At 37.5% G+C, this 19,345-nt stretch overlaps 1 long non-coding RNA gene across 1 annotated transcript; it reads left to right on the top strand.

The window, feature by feature from the left end:
- Window positions 1–62: 62 nt before the first annotated feature.
- LOC112183975 lies at window positions 63–1,783 on the top strand. Its single transcript, XR_002929993.2, has 2 exons — window positions 63–286; window positions 414–1,783. It is a non-coding gene; the product is annotated as an uncharacterized LOC112183975 (long non-coding RNA).
- The last annotated feature ends 17,562 nt before the right edge of the window (window positions 1,784–19,345 follow it).

The following is a 19,345-nucleotide window of genomic DNA, read 5'->3' as shown; positions in this document are numbered from 1 at the left end:
TCGCTAATCACAGCCGTCCATTGCCACCCGCGCTTTATATAAAAACAAGACAGGGTGCCTGGTTCTACACCATTCAACGCCTCCGCGTTCCCCAACCACCGCTCTAGCCTCTCCCTTCTTCTCCAGATCTACACTCCAAGGTTTGTTCTCTGTGTATATCACCATCAGATTCGATCATATCGTTTCGAGATCTACGTATTGATGGTGGTTTTGAGCTCCGAAGCTCTCGTATTCAGCTCAACGCTTTCAGCTGGTGTTCTTCATGCTTTGATATAGAGATTCTCAGGTACAGATATGCTTTTAACTTTTGTTTAATTTCGTTTTATACAACACTAGATCTTCAGCAAATCGTTTTTGTTCTGAAAAATCTACAAATCGTTTTTGTTCTGAAAAATCTGTTATGTGTTGGGCAGCTATGGTGAAGGAGCCTATTTCCAACCCAGAGAGATATCAGGCGTTGGAGCTTCTGTTGTGGATGCGATGTCGTTTTCGATCCAGATCTGATGTTTCCGGAGGCTAAAGGACGCTGGAGTTGATGGAAATCGGTTATTTTGGTGTGCGTAATTGTAAATACATGATTGGGAAGATAGCGAGGAGATTTATGTGTGGTAGTGTTGATATGGATGTATAAGATATCGGCTAGGATCGACTCAGTTGATGGGTCAGAGTCCTGGACCGATCTTTGTCATCCGGCCTTTGCCATGGCAGGTGCGCTTGCATGGCAGGTCAAAAAAAGATTAATAAAAACGAAAGATTTGTTGGTTCAGAGGGGAAGACAGCATGGGAGTTTGTTTTCTTTGGCCCAGGGTCTTCCCCTCTGTGTGTGCTCTGTGTCCTGCTTGCTTTCTTTACTCTGCTTTATATTTGCCCGCCTGCAAATCATAACCAGATCTATCTCCTATTCTGGGCCTTCTGCAACAGCAATATCCGTCACCACCAAAGGTATTATGCACCTAATTCTCTACTCTAATGCATATCTGCCCAGTTACATAGCAAATTCTCCATAATGTTCAATTAATCTCATTCTCAAGTTAAATGCCGAACAGGATATACAAATTCAACAGTCTTGGTGCTTATTTTACCTGTTTATACGAGTTAAACTAGTCTTCATGCTCATATACAAGTTCAACTAATCTTTTTAAAGACATTGAAACTAGTGTTTTGGCATACCATATATACATGTGAACTTAGAATAGTCCTGCATGATTACAGTTTGCTATAAAGGAATTCTGCAATCCACCTACCGGTCTTTGAGGTAAAGCTGTTTAATTATTGTGTTCCATTGGCCTTCCTATTTTTAATATCAACTCTCATTCCGAGCTCAAAGTACATGTGTTATTTATGAATTGTGCCTATTTTTATTATCAACTCTTATTCCGAGCTCATGGTACATTTGTTATTTATGAATTATTTTTTGAGTCCCAAATACGATGGTAATGCACAATCGTGCCTCTGCCTTTTGCAAGTTGATAACATGCTATGAATAAATTCTGCCCTTTGGAAGTTATGTATAATTGAAGTGAATCTGTGAAGCCTTGATGGCATGGTCAATTCCAATTCTGTATGTCATTGCACGGCTACAAGTGTAGTAGCTGTACCGGTTATAAAGGAGTACGGTATCTCTTGGGCAGTTTATATTGCTCATGTATTATCACAAGTTCCCACATCGTTTTATTTTGGCAATTATGAAGAGAGTATCATTTGGAAGTGATTACAATTTTGTATAATTAATATTCGTCTACAGAACTCTTAAGTTTGTTAATTGATGTACGGGTTTATTTTACCTTCAGTTTTTCGTTATGAAATTGCTCAGAATTCTCGAGTTTTCCAGATCTATTTTACATGATTTTTTTGTTCTTTACTGTATATTGGTTACAGTATCATGTGGAAGTGATTACAATTATTTTTGCCATTGATCTACTGGTTTATTTTACCTGCAGTTTTTGCTGTGGGACAGTGGTTTCTAAAATGTTTTCCATGCAAGCTAAAGTGGGATGAAAGTGTTGCCATTTGATCTGTTATGCATTTGTTGTTGCTGACAGTGGTTGGCTTCAGTTGTAATTGCTTTCTATACAAGCGAAAATGGGATTTAAAGACAAATATAAATGCTTATAATGATGGATAAGCTATGAGAAAGGCGAAGATGGGATCGGTATCTGTGTGAAACTGCAGCAAGACCAAGTACGTCTTATCATGGAGATGAGGGGAAGGATGCGAAACAATTGGTTTTTCAATGATTCAGTGGTTTTTTAACATGTTGGCAAGAAAAATAACAGTTGGTTTTCTTCTAAACCCTAGTGGTGTCATTTTATTTGGGCCCTTGTGTGGGTTAATTGAAATCAAGATCTGTAAGCTCAAAAACGGTAGAGCGCTCAAGGCCTTTGGGCTTTTGAGAGGTTGGTGGTTCGAATCCACCCTGATCTGCAGTTTGTCATATATGGCTGTAGTGAATGTTCTAGTCAGAGTTGTTACCTTCTTGAACCCCCAAATTTATTACTTGTGTCTCTGTTTTTACTCATAGAATTTTCCTTCTTATTAGGTTTTAGCCAGTAAAAAAAAAAAAAAAAAAAAAAAAAAGTCTAAAACGCGTGCACCGCCCCTGACCATTATTTTGTTTGGTGAAGGGATAAGGTCACGCAAGGTTGCTAACGAACCGGCTTAAAATCAAACCTTAGCCGCACAACATGAAATCAAATCTTAGCTGTTGATTAACAAGATAAGTTACTAATCACAACCGTCTATATCTCATAACGCGCAATATAAAATCACACCTAAATGTCAGGCTGTTAATCATTCCCCGCTTTGCCTTATCCTTCTCTTCCGTTTTTCGTTCGCAAAGTCACTCTCCTCCTGCAGATCTTCCTTCCATGGATCGTTTTCCTGAGATTATGAATCTCGAATTCGATCTTATCGCTTCGAGATGTAGACGTTGATATCAGCTTCTGCCGGTGTTCTTCCGGCGTGGACTCAAATTAACCGGTTCGTTGTGCTTGATATCATGTATGCGTTTTAATTTTACTTCTGTCGATATCTGCTTTCTTCTGGTATATCGGTTTGTTTGTGCTATATCTTTCTACAAGCATTGAAGCTTTTGCCGTGTTCAAACACAGCTATGGCGATGGCGACGGAGCTCTTGTCAAATCCTTGGCGGTTATGATATCCACAGCTGGCGTGTTTCTGTCGAGATCGGATGCTGTGGTCACCGACTGTTGCTCTGTTAGATGTTACTGGTTGATTATTCCGGTTTGATGGGTATAATTGTAACTTTCTGATGATTGGGGATGTATTAAGAGGTATGGGGACGATAGGCTCTGGGTTGAGGGGTTGTGTTCTGGACCGATTTTTGTCATCCGGCCTTTGCCATGGCAGGTGCGCTTGCATGGCAGGTCAAAAAGATCAATAGTGAAAGAAAAGATTTTTTGGTTTGGAGGGGGAGACAGCATGGGGATTTTTAGCCCAGGGTCTCTTCCCCTCTGTGTGCTCTGTGTCCTGCTTCCTTACTTGGTTTCTACTCTATATTTTCTCCCACATCCCGACCAGACAGCATTGGGATTCTTGGGACTATACAGCAATTGGTCTCCATGAGGTATTATCTGCAATCCTGCCTAATATGCTATTGGGACTGATATGCATAACATGACACTAATTTGTCCATCCACTATGCAAATTTCCTATTATGCACAATTCTGATCATAATCCATCCAGTTTATGCACTAAAACTATCAGTACACCGGAAATTTCTTAATTATGTTGCACAATTATACTTATCTTCAATGTCGCCACAAGTATATGGGTATAATTGTATATGATCTGAGGAGTGTTCGGTGCTGAGTTTGGAGTGAAATTGAAACAAAAGGTCTAGATTCATCAGTTACAAGTTTTTCCTGCTCTATTCCCACATGACATATTTTATTTCTGCAAGGGGAGCTGTGTGTGGTTCTTGAATGTAAACAGTTAAAGAATGCCATTAGTATCAGTATTTTGGGATGCCATTGTGCAAGTATTATTTGATTTTATAATGCTAAAATCCTCTACAACTATCGCCTCTTGGTCTCTATTTTGACATTTTGTAACAATGCCAAAATTACATGGGATGCATCTGCACCCTCTGTAATCAAGTGTATCATCTTTAGCTTTTTGCTTTGCTAGTCCTGTGTTTGCATTACTAGTAGTTGGTTCTGAGGTTGTGTGGCCTCTTGGGGATATTTGTTCCAGCATTAGTTTTGAAATGATGTTGCTGTCAATTTCAAGCTGTCTGCTGTTCTAATTTCGGACATCAAGGTGAATAAAAGCCTTTCAAGAGGAGTATTTTTATTGTTTCATCTTGTTTTCGGATATCACACTCAGTTTTAGATCAGCGTACTGTTCTTGAATTCATAGTCATAATCAGCCTTCATATGCTGATTCGTTTATGAAGGTGCTGTGAAAGTTTGTCATTTCATTCTTTTGAACCATTATCATCTATCTGCAATTGGAGTAAACCATTTTGGCTACCATTTTTGTTACATTTAAAAAAAATTATAATAGAATCATTTTGGCTACCAGATTTATCAATGGTTTTCTAGATGGCCCTTGTGATAATATTTTAAAAGCATTTACAAATAAATAAGTTGGGCTGCTTGTCAAGTATTTGATCCAATATATTGGTTTGAGGTAATGGTTGATCTACCAATGGGAAATGATATGAAGGAGCTAAGTTACGGGATATGTGACACAGATATGGATACAACCTAGAAAATTCTGTATGCGATGCTGTATGAATTTTGTCACGAGTTTTTGATTAATTTTTTTTATTTTTGGAGTAGGCTTTGAATATTAAAACTGAAGCGATTTTGGATCCAATTAAATTCCTGGTCAAGGTGAGATGGTGAGTCAAGTTGAAAGTGTCGTGGGATGCATTTTGAGATCAAGATCTGTCAGCTCAAAAATGGTAGAGCGCTCAAGCCTTTTGTGCTTTTGAGAGGATGGTGGTTCGAATCCACCCAGATCTACTACAGCTGTTGGGCTGCCTTTTAGTGACTGACTTGTAGTTCTTTTTTCCCATTTGTTTTTAGATCTTTGGTATAAGAGCATTTGCTAACGTAGCGATAGGGTGGACTTTACATTTTGGAACTGGTTTCATCCTATTAGTAAACTTTTAATCTCTTACCCTCCGGCTTAGAGGACTTCTGATTTTAGTCGCAGGCTTTATTATATATATACTAGCATGTGCCCACACTGTGTGTGGGTGTTGTTTTTTTCCCTTTTTTTCTTTGGTAAGGAAGTGTGTAGTTTTTTAATCAAAGCAGTTTTCTACAACAATAACTACTATTTATTTTATTTTAAAGAATTTAATTTTTTTTAAATAGACATTATTATTTCTGTTGGTTATTTCAGTTTCTAAAGTTTTTTTAATATTAGAGGGTTATATTCGTCAAATTTTTCAGTTTTAGAGAGCAATCTCTCTTTTTTTAATAATATACTAGCCTCTTAATACACGCTTACGGGTGCGTTAAGTGGCTTTTTTTTTTTTTTTTTTTTTTAAAAAAAAAAAATATTGGTTTAGATCATTTCTTTCTTCCTCAAACTGCAATAAAAAATCAAGGGTAATACAGTTTGTGGACTTGCGGTAAATAGCAGTTGGTGATCTATTGCTCACACGTCTAGTAAAAGTCCTCCTACGTTGAGATTAACAGTTTCTTCTCTCTCTCTCTCTCTTTTTCTCTTTCATATTTTTAATTTACTGTTTTATCCATGATCTAATAAAGTTTATAGTCTTAGAGTTTTAATTAACCAAGGGCAATTGCAGGATTTCTGAAAATTTAACCTTAAACCTTATTGGCTTAATTAATACTGTTATATATATATATATATATATATATATATATATATTATGGATAAAGATATTAGTACACAATTGGGGTTGGAGTCTTTTGACAATCCTCGGTCATATTTTAGTTGACTGTGGCCGAATATAGTTAACTACTGTGATTGTTCCGATTCTTTCCTTCTATAAAAGAAGTTATACAATGTTGTTGGACGTCGAGGTGTTGAAAGCTTTTGGATTACCTCTCACCAAAGAAGGTATCAACACATTGGATTTGGTTTTTGGTTGATATAGAAGTATGGGGAGGAGGCATTATGAGGGGAATACCAGCCGCCGATGTAATTGAGCACCTTCTTTATCTCTCACAACTTTCTGCTAATAATGGAACAATCTTAAGCCATCAGCCTAGGTTGCGTAGTCGAGTTATGTTATTCAAATCCTACTTAATTTTGCATTCTGATGGGCTTTAACATAAAATGTAAACTTGGAATTAATTCCTTCCTGCCTAGAGGTTTCTTTTAAGAGGCGCCTATAATTTTTCTAGCTTTTTGCTTTAATGCATTTAACTGAACATTATTTACAGTCTTGCAGCCTCCCCCATTAAAACCTTGTCTTTTAACTTTCTGCTTGCAGCTTTTCTCTAGATCTAGTGGATTTGCTTGCTTCCTAAATTGCCCATAGCTCCACTGCAGTCTGTACTTGTCTAGAACATGTCTCTATAATAGTTGCTTCTATTTGCGTACTTGTGTATTTTGGTGAGTGATGGAAGCAATGCCTTAAATATTTTACCCGAAATAATTGATGTCTTGAATGCTCAATTTCATTGAACTGCAATCATTCGTTTTTTTGGATAGAGATTGTTGTCATTTATTCTGCAGATCTGTAATAGCTCCAAGTGTGGCTTTCAGAGGTTGATTGTGCGTGCGTATCCTGCCAAAATCTCCAACAGTGAGGAATTGAAAAGGATCATTATTATGTAGTGATTGATATGTGGTATCCAGTATCCTAGTGTAAGTTTTCTCACCTACTACTATATTATTTTGCTGTGTATTATTGTTGTTTTGCTTTGGGGTTCGATAATTGGGTTTGAGATTTTATTGTTCATTCTCAACCCATGCCCTGCCATTCATGCCAACTTTCCTTTTCCGACTGTTTGGGTTGTGGTCACAAACAGAGAGTACCCTAGCCTTTAACTCATTGATGATTTGATGGTATTCATGACGGCATGACCATTTATTTACCTCGTCAATGCTCATGGACAAAGAGATATCCCTCTTTCTGTTCTTCAAAAAAAAAAAAAATGACTACCCAGCTTTGGTTCTAGGTTGTTCTAATAATACAACCCTTTTCCACCCATCATAATTTGTATGGATAACAATTTAGGCCGGATGGTCATTTAACTTCTCCATTCCTCCTAAGTTAGGGTACTTCAGCCAACGTAGATTGAGTTGTAAGGCATCTTTTTTTTTTTTTTTTTTTCCAATATGCATTAGATGTAGACACCGAGAATTACTAAACCACTATGTGATTAAATAAATAATTGAATTTTAACTTTTGAGACGCTAATCTTATTCAATAAAAATGAAGTCAACCACAATCATAATACCAGTGACGTAAATTTCCGAACACTGTCACCAAATCAACCTCTCTTATCCCCTGACCTGACTTTGTACAATATGTACGCATTTTTAGACCTTTCAAACCCCATGTATCGTTATCATGACTTCATTAGTTCATTTAATCGCACATTTGCGCCAACAAATTGTTGATCTTCCTCTAATGTAAATAGCTTAGCTACTTAGAAGCGTTGGATTATCAACATGTGTTGCGTTCATCAAAGTTTTGGATCCCACAAACCAGGTGAAGATTTGACTCGTAGCAAATTTGAGAAATGAGGTTTCCTATCACTTTCAAATTCCCCAACGATTTGGTTCTTATTTTCTACTTGATAACTTTATAATATTCTAGCTGCCTGAAATTTTTTAGTCGCAACAACCAAGAGGTCCAAGAGAGGTGGCCTTTTGTAGTCTATATAATAATCTTACATAGCATAAATGGGTCTTTAAAGTAATGGTTAATTTAGGTGTGATTCATGCATTGAAGAACAAAGGGAAAATAGACAGGCACCCTGAAATTCTTGTTGATAATTTAGTTGATTGTGCAATTATATGCAGTCTACGCAGAAGAGAACTTCATGGTGAAGTAGATGGGTTTCTTTGGAACCAATGAATAGGGAGATCTTGTTGCTGGGATATCTATTCAAACCATTTTTAAGGCTAACCATTTCTTAATCCATTGCACTTCGATTATGATTATTGAACTTTTATTTTATATTTAGAATCCAAATTTTAAATAAGCTATCAAGTTACTTATCACTCAGACGGAATCTATCATTGAGATATATTGTTTTTGTTTGCTGCTATATAATCTTGAAATGACCGATTTTAAACATGAATATATAAGTCGAGGAATATTCTTCCATGCATCGACAATGCAAGTGAACTAGCAGATCTTAGCCATTGAAATTTATGAGCAACATTTTTTTTAATAACAAAAAAATGTACCTTGACATTATCCAGCCGTTCATTTCTATTTGTGTATGTACACATCGTTGTACTGAATACTCTCTCAGTTGACTATGCTTTAATTATCATAATATAGGCAAAATGAGCATGTTCATATAGAGGTGAATGTTCTATGTGAACGTAACGGGGCTATATTTTTCTTGCATTTTAGAGTATACGTTTATATTTCTCTTCAGTAATAAACATATATGTTTATACGAAAATTCTACAATGTGGCTAATCTTAGCGACGGGTGTCATTGTAAAACTCTTATTTTTGAACATGTTATTTAGACTCTAATTAGTAATTTATAATATTAAATGTACAATTATTTATTCTCAAGTTAAAAGAAACAAGATTAAAAAATTATAAACTAACTAAAGTTTATGCCTAAATCCAGTGAAAACTGAAATCGTAACTTTTTCCAAAAAAAAAAAAAAACTCTAATTTCTTTCAAAAAATACAGTTGTGGAAAAATAGTTGTTTCTCCTTTATGCACGGCGATCTTTACACCAAAGTCCTTTGATAATCATCACATGGTTCTTGATTTCTTATAAGGAAAAAAAGATGGGGATTAGCACATGGTAACATACACTTCTAGAATGCTATCCAAAAAAAAAAAAAAATACATTTCTAGAAGCATAAGGCGTAATCTACAAAATATATGAGACAAGAAAGTAAGAAACTACTATATAAAACAAAGTTAAAGACGTCAGATCCTGGTCTCCCACCTCAAACTATATTTATTGGTGGGCAGGGCCAATACATCAAATGCAACTCCTGCCTCAATGCCAATAATTATGACAAATATTTAGGTTGGGCATGATCCCAAATTTAAGAAATGTGAGAATGTCTATGTCATATCAAAACAGAAAACAACATCTTTTCATTCTGTTTTCAACAAGAGAGGTTAGCCCATTATATAGATTCAGTAAGCATTACAAAAGCGAAACACCCCTATATGGGGTCGACAGAAAAAATCGTTCCTCAGAGTACCATAAAATCATATTCTAAATAAGAATAAGAACCTAGCATACTCCTAGTACACCCACCATTTAGAAAGTTCACGCACTAATAAAACAAAAACCTAAAAACTCCGAAGCTAGTAAAGTAAAATGATTATCAAAGCAACTTATCTTTGCAACCTAACAAAAATTTAAGAGTAAAACCCACCACTAGGGTCAAAACTTTTCTCCACCGGACAAAATGATACCCAACTTTCAAAAGTGATTAAAATGATACCTAAATTTTTTAAAGTGGTCAAAATGATACCTAAATTTTTAAAAACAAATCAACTTGATACCTAACTTTCAAAAGTGATCAAAATGATACCTAAAGTTTTAAAAACAAATCAATTTGATACCTCAGTTTATTTTTTTAGGGCTAAATACTGGTTATTACTCTGTGGTTTAGGTCCAAAATCAATTCAGTCCATGGACTTCTAATTTTATCAAAAACACCCTTGTACTTTCAATTTTGATCTAATAGGTCCAATTCATTAATATTCTGTTATGGGTTCAAGTTATAGTTGAATTATTTGTTGAAAAACTATTTATTTGATAAATTTCTAATAGTGGGACTCACTCCAAAATTTACTATGCAGGCCACCTCAACACCACATCATAAAACATAGGCCATATATGAGTCACGTCAACAAGTTAAATGACTCAATTGTCGGAAGACTAACAAATTGGACCTATTAGATCAAAATTGAAAGTGCAGGAGTGTTCTTGATGAAATTAGAAGTTTAGGGACTGAATTGATTTTGGACCCAAACTAAGTAGTAGTCAGTATTTAGCCATTTTTTAAAACTTCTTTGTTAAATCAAATGCAAAATCAAGCACAAAAATTGAAGTGATTTGTGGTCAGAGGGCCATCAATCATCTATAACCCAATCTTCTTCTTCTTCTATAGAATTAAAAAAAAAATCTTCCATTCAATTTCAATTCTACCATCGATCGTAGAAACAAATAAAGTTCGGATGTTTCCTAACTTCTAAAGAAACAAAGAAAAATGGGAAGAGAGAGAGAGAGGCAGAGATAGAAGAAGAAGAAGAGAATTAACAAAGTAAAATAAAAAATAATTGAAAAATATTTTTTTGTGTAAAATATTATTATAACCCCATAAAATACTGCATCACACGTGATCAATTTTAACAAAAAGTTACAAAAAATTAAACCGAGGTATCAAATTGATTTTTTTTTTAAACTTTAGGTATCATTTTGATCACTTTTGAAAGTTGGGTATCAAGTTGATTTGTTTTTAAAAATTTAGGTATCATTTTGATCACTTTTAAAAACTTAGGTATCATTTTGATCACTTTTGAAAGTTGGGTATCATTTTGTCCGGTGGAGAAAAGTTTTGACCCTAGTGGTGAGTTTTACTCAAAATTTAAATAGTACACTGGGCCATAGAGACCCAATCCATCCAACCCCCTAACAAATAGGTAGTCCAAGCCTTGTGAAACCCCAATCTAAGCCCAAGAATGAGGCCCACAAACTAGTTAGAGGCCCAAGTGGCCCAAACACTCCAAGCAATGCACTGAGGAAACCCTAGCATCCTTGGTTTCCATGCAGTACACTGCGCCACCGACCAAGATGCAGCCATTGCGAACACAGCCTCCGACTCTGCCCCACGAAAGACGCCTTTAGCCAGCCCATTGTAGCTAGTCACACCTCCACCAGCATTGCAACCATGTGTCGTTTGAGACCTACCACAACCAGCAACACTTAAAGAAAAAAACCTGCTCCGATCATTGTCACCAGTCCGCCCAAAGACGAGACTCCGCTACCACATCCGACGGAAGCCTAGCACCACCCGCTTTTGTACCCACTTCCAATCCTCGTTCCGAATCCGCCTCAAAAACCTGAAAAATGTGTCTTGTCAGCATCGCATCTCCCTCTGTTCCACAATCAAACCCGTCCACCACCATACCGTCCCCTAATCGAGACGACTCCAAGATCAGCCTTCTTCCAACTCTCAGCACAACTTCTGGACCTAGAAGATAGAAAAGAAAAATTAGAGGGGCATGCTGGACAGCTCCCCCACCTCCGCCGCCCACGAACCAACCAGAGAAAAGAAGGGATAGCATCCCCACCATCATAGACGGAGAGTCACTGTTGCCAGTCATGTTTGGAAATTTTGTCGAAGGCAGCCGTCGTCGAGTAAACCGTAGCAGAGCTATGCTAGGTACCAAGGTCTGTAAAGCTGTCGGAGTCCAATTTATCTTTTCATTTTTTTAATTTACTGCAAACTTTTTTTCCCCTGTAATTTAAGCAAAATATTAAATAAAAAATGAAATCTTATTAAGGTAATTTAGTCATTTTTTAGAAATTTACTCAATTGTATTAAGCTATTATTGAATATAAATATAACCATGAAAAATAATGATACAAATAAACTCATTCCAACTGTTTCGTTATTCTCCACTTATGTATTTTTATCAAATAATAGTTAAATACAATCGAATAAAAAATCAATTCAGTACATGAACTTTGACCGATAAAAAATTATGATTCTATTTTCTTAAATTCTGTCAACCTTAGGCAATACGAGTTCATTCCATTTTCTTAACTGATAAAATATGATGATTCTATTTTCTTAAATTCGAGCTCATTCCACAATAAAGTTAGCAATACGAGTTCGAGCTTTGAAAATATAATTCAATTATCTTTTTTTTTTTTTTTTTTTTGGTCAAATAATTCAATTATCTTAATGGGTTAATGCTCATACACCCCAAATTTGGGAAAATACTTCTCATACACCCCAGTGTATTATTTTTGTTCTCTTTTACACAACTTTTTCTCACTTTCTTTCCTACCTACCCGTCTTTTCAAAATCTCTACCATTAGTACCCCTTTGTGGTTTTGGTCTGTTAGAGTCTGCATCTGCATATGTCTCTTTCATAAATATATATATATGTTGTTTTAGAAACGTGGTGGGCCCATCAGAGTTTGTTTCATTTGAATATATGTATGAAGCTGACAGTCATCCTCTAATTCGAAAGGTAAACAGTACAATTTACTATTCATAATTTCAATGTAGACAGACTTGAGCTTGTTGCTATATGCAAACATACTACTAAAGAACTGCAGAAAGAGAGAGAAAAACTGAGAAAATTAAAAACCTATCGGGACAGCCTTGATAGAGATTCTCCCAATTACTGGGATATTATTTATAGACTTCAAACTAGAATCTATAAAATAGAAGAAGAGATAGAAAATCTCCTATATGTTCTGGAAGAGGAACAAAAACCTCTGAATTATTTGAGCATTGGTTAGATCCGCACCTCACTGGTATCAGAGCTTGTAAAAGGCTCAAAGGAGAACCCCTCCTTAATGGGGACAATGTCAGAATTGTTACTAGAGAAAATAAATTCTCTACTGAAATCTTCTGATGAGAAATATCAGAAGTTGTTACTAGAAATATCTAGATGTCAGTCGACTCTAGAAAAATTTCCTGCTATAATCCACCAATTGGAAAGATTGGAAAACAAACTGGATTATATCAAAGAACTTCCAAAAAAGGAAGAAGAAAAACTGACGAGTGTCAGTAGAAAAATCAAAGAACAGCAAAAAACGCTGGATTCTATACTGAAGGACAAGAAATTGCCTACAGTAAAAAAGAAGACTAATGGGTTCAAACCATTAGAGAAACCAGACTCAAATCGTGTTCCTAACATGATTTTTCTGGAACCATCTACTAGTCAGACTAGTATCCGGTATGAAAATCCGGAGAATACAGAAAAAAGAGAAATGAAGATGTTAAGCATCTTTGGAAAAAAGAAAGGAGTTCAACTCCTAAATTCTGAAGAATTTGAATACAATGAAATCGAGCATGAGGTAAAAAACTCCTCAATTCCAAAGCTAGATTTCAAACAGATCTACCGACGGGGAACATTTGACCTGATGGACAGCCATCATTTCAAAATACTTGAATTCACAACCCCCTCAACAACAGGAGAAACAGATCTCTTGATGATCACCCCTGCTGAAGTTGCCAGAGCACAAGCAAAGCAATACCAATTTATGCACATTGGAGCAGTCCAAGTCGGCATAAAACTATTGGCAAGAGAAGGCATCAACTGTTCAGTCCTATGTGTCCTGCAAGACAACAGACTGACAGACTTCCAAGCTAGTCTGTTTGGGACTTTAGAAGCATCATTATGCAACCAGGTAGCATATTTCAACTGCTTCCCCAACTTTTCAACCAGCTTGAAAGATGCAGCCCACTGCCTCAGACTGAGAGTCAAGACAGACGGGATCTCAATGAAAGAAGAAATGCAAGAATTGGCAATAGTATACAGAGTATACTATAAACTGATGAGCACCACAGTGGAACCAAAGACAAGGATCTCCAACATCCCTGGTCTCACTACTGGATTCCTCACCAACCAGAAGAACCATTCACAGCAGATTCACAAGGTTGCTTGGAATGAAGTAACTTTTCCTCTTGAATGGAAACTATCCGGTCCAAAAAAGCAACCGGAGAGAGCAAAAGCAAAGATCTATGAGAGTAGAAGAACTGGAGAAATCAGCCTCAACTTCGACGATCACAGGAAAAGTGATGTCTGTCCTGAAAACATCAGGATAAACAGCAATCTTCTGAGAAGAAGCTACAGCACCAGAGAAGCCGGTGTCAGTGGTACAAAACCCACTATTGAAGAACCAATATCAGAAGAAGATCTGGAAGCTGATCTATGCAGACCAGTCCATATGCTCAGAGCTGAGAAGCTCTATGATCTTTACAAAGAAGCTGAGAATTGTGAAAGTCCTGAACGATTAGAAAAACTAATCGAGGAAATGAAAGAATTCAAATGCAGAAAGACAAGAAAAGTCTTTCCTTACCAAGATGTTGAAATGGAAGAAGGAGGAAGCTCCAGAACTTTCATAAAAAAAGAAACAAGGGAAATGAAACTCCCAGTTCAGAAAGCCCCCACGGGTAAAAAAGGAGAAAGAAATTCTCAAAGATTCGTCCCCGAGGACAATCTGCCAAGAGTTCCGATCACGAACTATGGCATCTGGTTGAATCTAGACAAGAGTCTAGACAAAAGAAAAACCATTGACCAATGGGTAGATAGCCTGATGATGGCCTCTGCACTTACCCTTGGCAAATTTGAAGCACCAGATTTGCAGGTGTACTATGAAACTACTCTCACTGGAGTGGCAAAAAAGTACTACCTATCTTTCAAAGAAACTGCCAGAGGAAGAGACTGGCTTGAAGAAATCAAAAATTCAAAGTCTCCGTATGATTTTGCAGTACCCCTGTACGATCAATTCTGTGGAGATCTCTCAAATCTGAGTGAAAAAGCCAAAGAAACGGCAAAGTCGAATATCTATGCTCTCAAGATCTGTGACATGAGATATTTCGAAGAATACCTGAATGAATTTCAGGAATATTACTGTACAATTGGTGAACTAGAGAATACTGATCTAGTTAATCTGTTGCACAGAAAGCTCCCTGAACCATGGAGAACAGCTGTGAGAGAAAGCATAGCTGAAAAACCAATTGAACGATTTTCAGTTGGAGGAATTGCCGACAGAATCCGGCAACTACTGAAGGAGCAATGCAAAGCCAATCTTAGAGCTAAGATGGCCAAGAAGCAACTCAAAGGAGTTGAAAATTTCTGTTACGGAATACTGGATATGCCCACTAACTGGGGATGTCATGAATCCAAATTCCACAGAAAGAAGAAAAAAGAAAAATATTACTCGAAAAAATTCAAAAAGAGTAATCAGAGAAAGAATTGGAGATTCAAGAAAAGCTCCAATTACAAGAAGCAACAGGATGAAGATCCAAAAAAGAAATTCTTCAAGAAAAAGAAGAATACTCAGCAGCATAAACAACCTAGCAAGAAAGCTTGCAGATGTTGGTTGTGTAAAGCTGAAGGGCACTATGCCAATGAATGCCCGGAAAAGGGTAACAGATCTACTAAAGCTCTCTTTGAAGAATATGAGCAAATAGTAGAGGTAGCAAACATGAAAGGCTACGAAATAGCCTATTCTGATGATGAAGATGACGACAGGTCAGTCTATTCTGCCTGGTCTGAAGAAGAAGAAAGTTCATCAGAAGAGTCTGAGATAGATTCTGAAGTAGAGTACTTCGAATCCAGACAAATGAACGTTTTGAAAGTCAAAAACTGGGAAGAAAGCAAGACAGAATCCTTCATGTCTTCTTATCAGGTCAACCCTGGTTCGTTCGTCTGTGACTACTGTTTATGTCACGAGAAGAATGGTCTCCCTATGTTCTGTGAAGAGTCTAAGAAGACTTATCACAAAGAATGCTTCATAGCTGAAGCAAGAAGAAAAACCAAGAATGGTCTTGTCAGCCAATGGGTTGAGCAAGAATATGAAGAGTATTTCGCTGAGAAAAAAGCGAAAGAAGTTGAAACTATGTTCCAGGAAACAATGGAACAAACAAAGAATGTTGCAGCAACTGTAGTCCAAGAAACGACTATGGAACAACCATCTTCCTCAGAAAAAAAGGAAGAAATCATCGGTGAAGAAACAATCGATGAAGATATTGAACTGGTTGAAATACCAGAAAATGTTCATCTCTTAGAAAGACAAGAGATAGCTGCGGATACTGGTACATGGGATCTACTTGGCCAACCTTCCGGCAAGTTTGATTACAAAGTCAGATATGATCCTCCCCCCTGGTTCAGTAATCCAGACAGCAAGAAGATAACTCCTACAGATTGGGATGATGATGACAAATCACCCACTCAGGAAAATGTTCCAGAAGAATGTAAACCATTCATTCCAACGGAACAAGCTCAAGAAAATGAGCCTCACCAATCGAAAGCCGTCTCTACAAGTAGGTACAGCAACTACATAGAGATCGGACTCAAGTTCCCTGATCACAAGAAATATCATCTACATGCTTTTGTAGATAATGGATCAGGCTTTACTGTTGCAAAGAGATTTGCAATTCCAGAAGAACTCTGGAACGAAGACAAGAAAAAGTCAGCTACTGGTGTTACATTCGATGGAAGCCATCTCACCATGAAGAAAGTAGCAAAAAATGTTCATATCACCATTGGTGGAGGAACATTTCTCATCCAGAATGTTTGGCAATCTGAAGGCCAAGGATCTGATTTCTTGTTGGGCAATGATTTTATTCTCCAACAACGATTCATTCAGGATGAAGAAGCAATAGGCTTCAGAAAAGGAGAACGGGTGTTCTGGGCTGACCGCCTCCCACATGCATTCAGTGTGACCGGTCCCGGTTTTACTACTCAGTATCAGAGATCGCAACAGAATAGTGGTGATCTTACCCCCTACAAACCCAAATTTCAACCCATACTCCAAATCAAACAACAAGAAGAACTGCTTGTTGAAGAATCTTCAGAAGAAGAAGAAGAAGCTAGTGAAGATGAAGAAGATAGTTTCATCCACGAGCACAACCTCAAGCACTTTCAGAACAAGCTTGAGTCTCAACAAACTCCCACTCTTGACAAAATCAAGAAACTACTCGAGCAGAATGTGGATACAAATCCTCAGAAGTTTTGGGAAAAAGACCCAGTGGTCTGTGAATTGAGATTGCATGACATGAATGCTATCTGCCATGTCAAAACCATTCCTCAGTACAAAGAGGAAGATCAAAAAGAATTCAGAAGTGATATTGAAGATCTCCTGAAGAAGAGATTAATTCAACATTCCACTAGCCCTCATCATGCTCCAGCATTCTACGTGAGAAATCATGCAGAGAATCTAAGAGGAAAAGCTAGAATGGTTATTGACTATAGAGATGTCAATAAGAAGACTGTCAAAGACGGATATCAAATCGCTCAAGTCAGAGTCCTGATCAACCAGCTCAGAGGAGCTAAAGTCTTTTCGAAATTCGATGCAAAGTCGGGTTTCTGGCAGGTCAAGATGCATCCTGAGAGTGTACCTCTCACTGCATTTGGAACACCACAAGGTCATTACGAGTGGCTAGTAATGCCTTTTGGTCTCAAACAAGCTCCCTCAATCTTTCAAAGAAAGATGGACAACATCTTCAAGCACGTAGCGGAGTTCTGCGTCGTCTACATAGATGACATCCTGGTCTTCTCCAAAAACAGAGAAGAACACATGAAGCACCTCCACGAGGTAGCAAAGCTGATAGTCCAGCATGGAATTATCCTAGGTGAGAAGAAAATCTTCTTTATCCTCGATGAAGTTGATTTCCTAGGAATAAACATCAAGAATGGAGTCATAAAGCTCCAACCCCACATCCTTGAAAAGATCTGGAAGTTCCCAGACAAAATTCCTGATGCTAAGAGTCTAGAGAGATTCCTTGGTGTCATAAATTATGGGAGAGATTTCATCCATAGAATCTCAGGGTTAACAGCAATGTTATCTCCCAAGACAAGTTCTAAAAGAAAATGGAACTTCACAGAAGATGATGAAAAGATCGTGAAGCAGATAAAAAACCTCTGCAAGAACCTCCCTCCTCTTCAACAACCAGAAGAGAATGATGAAATTATCCTCCAGACAGATGCGAGTGATAATTACTGGTCCGGTGTTGTTCTGGCGAGAGCGCCTGGAACTAACATTGAAAAGATCTGCAAATTTTGTAGTGGCAAGTTCAGCCCTGCAGAACTGAATTATCCCACAGGGGAAAAAGAAATTTTAGCTGTCAAGAAAACAATTTTAAATTCTCCAGCTTATCTGGGAAAAACCTTTACTGTCCGCACCGATTGTGCTAGAGTAAAGAATTTTAAAAATTTTAAACTTGACAAAGCTGCTGATAGAGGAAGATTAGCCAACTGGCAATTGTTTCTTAACCAATATGATTACACTGTTGAATTAATTGCAGGAAACAAGAACTATCTTCCAGACGCATTGACCAGAGAACTGGCAATGTTCAGCCAAAGAGAAGACGACGAAGGTCGTAATCCCAGAAGCAGAAGGACTGGGAAAGAACAGGAATCTGAAGAAGATCCAAAAGAAACCAAGGAGAAAATCCTTAAAAGGTTTCTGCTAAGCTCAAAAGGCTTGGCCTCAACTGATCAATCCCAGGGTAAAGGATTGGCTAGCCCGTCTCAAACGGCAGACGGTAAAGGCACATCAAGACCGTTGACGGCTGCTGCTTTGCCAAAAAGCAGACCAACTCCTAGTGGAGTTATAAATGTTTTTAATTACGAATTAAGAACTTTTGATACTCCTGTGTTCAGAACTGGCAGGAGACTAGCGTATCACCAGAAGGCAATCCTGGACAATCTCTTATTTGCCTTTCAAGAAAGAAGCAGTGGATTAATGTTCCCAGCTCTGTTTGCATTAGCTGAAGAACTCTACGAGAATGGTAGACCACAAGGTGAAGAGCTTCATACACAGCAGAGTGCTGTAAGGAAAGAAAAATTATCCTTCCTTGAAAGTCCAGAAAGTGCTAGGGTCCCTATCATAGCACTCAATGAATCAGATTGGTATGAATTCCATAATCTGATAGGAAGGCACAATCCTGAAAACCTAGTTCCTCCAACCCTCTTTATTGTCTCAGGACCATATGTTGGAAGATACCTGGTAAATGTTCAGAGTGAACATCCTCAAGAACACAAGCTATGGCTTGTTGAAAATGGTTTTGTCCATAATTTATGGACTAGAACTAATGATGATCTAAGAGGCTTGCCGCCTATTATTGTCAACACGGTCAAGAACATCAGAAAAGACAACTGTATGCTTCGTCTGAAGTTCAGATCCACACCTCCTGAATGGATCCAGAAGACAGATGGTGAAGTTGAATATATTCCTCCATATCATTATGTGAGAATTATTCAAAGAAGATATCTTCAACCAGCCTGTGTAGCATACAACGGCCAACCAAATTCTAGCATTCCCTGGATGAAGGCCATGGCTCTTGACTACATCAAAAAGATCATCTCTGAAGACATCAACAACACATTCCTGGCAGCAGGAGAAAAGACAATTATCACTGCTTACGATCATCCTGACGTAGTCAGCAGCGATACATTCCTATCTCTAACCAGAAAAGAGAT

Source organism: Rosa chinensis, chromosome 2, assembly GCF_002994745.2.
Source record: "Rosa chinensis cultivar Old Blush chromosome 2, RchiOBHm-V2, whole genome shotgun sequence".
In the NCBI taxonomy this organism is placed as follows: domain Eukaryota; kingdom Viridiplantae; phylum Streptophyta; class Magnoliopsida; order Rosales; family Rosaceae; genus Rosa; species Rosa chinensis.
The sequence above is the reverse complement of the archived record's forward strand: the minus strand, read 5'-3'. Positions and strand labels throughout refer to the sequence as shown.